General features: G+C 36.9%; 1 long non-coding RNA gene across 8 annotated transcripts in view; it reads right to left on the bottom strand.

The window, feature by feature from the left end:
- Positions 1 to 242: 242 nt before the first annotated feature.
- LOC309633868 overlaps positions 243 to 4,279 on the bottom strand; it is a 49,696-nt gene continuing 45,659 nt past the window's right edge. For 5 of the 8 annotated variants that reach the window (XR_014247722.1, XR_014247723.1, XR_014247724.1 and 2 more), the window contains one exon: positions 2,856 to 2,969. This is a non-coding gene — a long non-coding RNA (uncharacterized lncRNA). Of the gene's footprint in view, positions 352 to 373; positions 434 to 627; positions 2,970 to 4,279 lie in introns of those variants that run through there. The other 3 variants (XR_014247719.1, XR_014247720.1, XR_014247721.1) reach the window with 3 other exon arrangements.

Consider the following 4,279-nt stretch of genomic DNA (forward strand, 5'->3'; position numbering starts at 1 on the left):
TTCCTCAGAATTTTATATCCACTGCAGTATGGTTATTATTTTTTTAAATAAATTTATTTATTTATTTATTTTTGGCTGCGTTGGGTCTTCGTTGCTGCGTGCGGGCTTTCTCTAGTTGCGGCGAGCGGGGGCTAATCTTCGTTGCGGTGTGCGGGCTTCTCCTTGCGGTGGCTTCTCTTATTGCAGAGCACAGGTTCTAGTCACATGGGCTTCAGTAGTTGTGGTACGTGGGCTCAGTAGTTGTGGCACACGGGCTCTAGAGTGCAGGCTCAGTAGTTGTGGCGCACGGACGGGCTTAGTTGGTCCACGGCATGCGGGATCTTCCCGGACCAGGGATCGAACCCATGTCCCCTGCATTGGCAGGCAGATTCTTAAGTATGGTTATTTTTGAGTCCACAAAATTTCATTATTTTTATAAACCCAATGCTGACTTCTGTAGAACAATTCAAAAGTTAATTAAGAAAGATCACCAAGCAAAAATATCAAAGTATAGAAGAGGAAAAATTCTTACATATATAGCTTTACCAGAAAATGAACTGTATTATAAAGCAGCAACAGTATAAATACAGTGACAGTAAGGAGTTAGGTGATCAGAGTAATAAAGAAAATAAATCCCAGGAGAGTTACCTGGTGGTCCAGTGGTTAGGACTCCAAGCTTTCACTCCTGTGGCCCGGGTTCAATCCCTGGTCAGGGAAATAAGATCCTGCAAGCCACATTGGTGCAGCAAAAAAAAAAAAAAAAAAAAAATAGAAAAGAAAAGAAATCCCAGAAATTGTTATATAATCTGTAGTAATTAAGTAAAGTAAAGGCTATCTTAGACGTTAATATGGAAGAAAAAAAGTTTCAGTAAATGGTAACAGGATAAATGCCTGGCAACCTAGACAGAAATCAATTTAGATTCTCATCTCGTATTATAGATGAAAAAAAAATCCTAATGTACTATAAAAAATACATGTGAAAGATTTAAAACATAAAAGAGAATTGATAATCCATAAGATCAACAGAGGAATGAAAATGGGAGAGGATTGGTTCTACATGTTCAACATTCTGGCATTAGGAGAAAATGTAAAGAAAATGAGCTATTATTTGTAAACATAAAATTGACATAGTTGCATCATAGGAATATAGCTACCATCTGCATAAATGGTTTATATGTACTTTTAAGACTTAAGGATACATAAAAACAATTCACAAGGGCAGTACGAAACTAGTTAATGTCATAAACTGAAACACAAATAAAAGAACTAAAAATAGCAAACAAAGCATATGAAAAGGCATTCCAGCCTACTAGTATTTAGAAATGATTTAACAATGATGCTTGACATTTTAGGCTGTTATGTAAGCAGTTATTTAAAAAAAAATAAAATACTGATTTTTATGTGCTTTGTGCTACTGCATACATTTCTTGAAATCTGTCCCCCAAAAATGTTTGTAAAAATTTTTTTAAATTATATCCAGTAATATAAACACACACTTTTATTCTCCAGGCGCTACCCTAGTTCTCGTCTTCCTTTCACAGATAAACTTCTCAAAAGAAGTTTCTATTCATTCTGTCTCCAAAACCTTTTCTCTTATTTAACCTTAGTCAGTGTATTCCAATCCAGATTCTGTGGAATTAACTCTGCCAAACCAGCCCTCATTTTCCCTGAACATAAGATATCATGTTTTAAATGTATTTCTTCCTTGAAACATCCTCTCATCACCACTGTCTCCTGGTTGTCCTGCTATTGTGTTGCATACCATTCCAGTGTCCTTTTCAGGCTCCTTATTCTCTTCTCTTTATTAAAATATGAAGGTCCCTAAGGTTCAGTTTTTGGTCCTCCTATTCTCTATTTCTAAAAGACCTCATTCCTTCCTGGGCCTTCAGAGACCAGGGTAACCCAGCTCCTAGGTTAACACTTCTAGCCATAGCACTCTGAAAGTTCTAGAACTGTACATCCAGCATCAAGTCTTAGAATCTCTGCATCCTCCAGTTTCTGGTGACAGAAGCCGCTTTTCTTTTGCCTATGGTGTTAATATATAATGTAGTTGAAATGAATTAATTGATTGATTAATATTTTATGTTTCCTTCTGGCAAAAAGGGAAGTTTCAAGAGGGCTGGCACTTCATTTTCTTTCTTCACTTTTTTAATCCTATGAAGGCAGTCATAGAACCTGTGATTTAGATACATAACTTTAATTAAATGAATGAATGAACTGCAGTTCCATCCTTTAATTGAGGTTGCAAAATCAGTCTTGGTATTACTTTCTTAAAAATAAACAAATGCAAAAAGATTTGAAAGTAAAACTTTAAATAACTTAAAAATATAAAGATGAACACGTGTAATTAGCACAAATACAAGCAAAAATACTGAAATATAATAAATATAGTAAAATAGATATTTAAGTACATAAGTACATTAATAAGGTTATCTGTGATGGTCTGGTGCCCCCTATGAACTAGATGCTTTTACTTATAGTTGCTTAATACTACCAATAAATGTTTTGACAAATTAAATCCATTTATTTTATGATGAAGGCAGAAAAAAAAAGTCTTTTGAAATTACTAAACATGTGGGAGTATGACGAGTTGTACCTGTCCATAATTGTTTCTTTAAGAGCATACCTCTAGTTCCTTAGCTCTTAATCTTTCTTGCAAGCTTGATAATAAAGAGAAGGATTTCATGATTTCTTGCTCTGACAACTACCCAGGTGTAGCAGCTCTGTTCTTTCTTTTCCAGAGAAAAACTGTGCTTGGAAGTGCTTTTTCACAGCCATTATGGGGTCTTCACAGCTCAGGGGCGTCCTTCCATACCCAACTACTGCACCAAGCCGGTCTCCAGGACTTGCCAATGCTGATGAAGTCCAGTGAAGAACTTCTCCAGGCCAGTCTCATTCCAACCAACCTCTTATGCTGAACAGTTTGAAGATTTGCTGAAGCATCTGATGGAGGACAGCAGTGATTTGAGCCTTCTGGACCTTGCTGCCATCTACCAGAAACAACAGAAGACCATTGGAACCAGCTAAATGTCCATCGGTAGGGGGCTAATCAAATAATGTAGGACACACCCATTCAATGGGAAACAGTACAGCTATTTAAAAAGATAAAGCAGTTATCTATATATGAATGAGAAGATCTCCAAGTTAAAAAAGATAGGTGCAGAACAGTGAGTATAGTATGCTATCTTTTATATTAAAAAAGGGGGAGAGTGTAATAAAAGAATGTACCTATATTCTCATAAGTTGGCATATACATAAAGAAACTGTCAGGATTTAAAAGACAGTAATAACTTCAAACTGTGGAAAATGTTGGAAGCAGTTGTGTCAAAGTATACATTTATTCATATGCCCAAATTCCAATTTACTAGTAATTTAAAAAATGTAAGTTAGTAAAATATCCATAAAGGGAAAGGTCAGTAGCAGGGAAATACACACTCAAACATTGCTGGTGACAGTATTTTGGAAAAAAAAATTTGTCTTCAATCAGCATTCTGCCCTTAGGATTTATCCAAAAATAGGTAAAGTTTTGTGCTCAGATTCTATAAAACAGTGGAGAACAAGAAAGTGTATATTCAGGAACAAATGATGGGCAAGGAAACTATAGTATGTGTAGTTATTAGACAATTGTATATCCATTTACAAATTTGTGAGTGGAAAACAAAAGCATGAAAAATTTACTGATGATGGAATTCCATTGCGTGGCAAAAATTCAGGCTAAATTACATAGCATAGTCACAATTTGGTATTTTAAAAGAGGCAAATGACATGTTTTAAATGATTAAAATTTGAAACTATGAACCAAAGTTATAACTTAAGTGTCTATTGTGTGGGATAAGTTTTTTTTTTTTTTTTGGCTGCGTGACTCGTGGGATCAGGGATTGAACCCGGGCCACAGCAGTGAAAGCGCCGAGTCCTAACCACTGGACCACCAGGGCATTCCCCTGTGGGATAAGAATTTTAAAGTTTTTTTATAGAGGAAAAACTTTAAGCATTTTCCCCCATGCTGCCTTTCAATTTCTACAAAAGCCGCATTTCATTGTCACTCAGAAGTAACAAAAGGAAGAAGCCAGGAAGTGTAAATTTCAAAGTATGCATTTAGGGGGACAGCTCAGCTGCCGTGAAAGGTTTAGGTCAAGCATAATATACATGCACCCATTCCAGCCCATTTAATGCCACATACAAAGTACCCCAAGAGGCCCCGCGGGCCCGTCCTGCACAACCCCGCCTTGCCCAAACCCCGCCCTTCCAGTTCCCCGCCCACTTCCTCCCATCCCCCACAAGACCGCCCACTGGCGAGATC

Source organism: Balaenoptera borealis (genome assembly GCF_965194805.1).
Source record: "Balaenoptera borealis genome assembly, chromosome: 8".
NCBI classification, from domain to species: domain Eukaryota; kingdom Metazoa; phylum Chordata; class Mammalia; order Artiodactyla; family Balaenopteridae; genus Balaenoptera; species Balaenoptera borealis.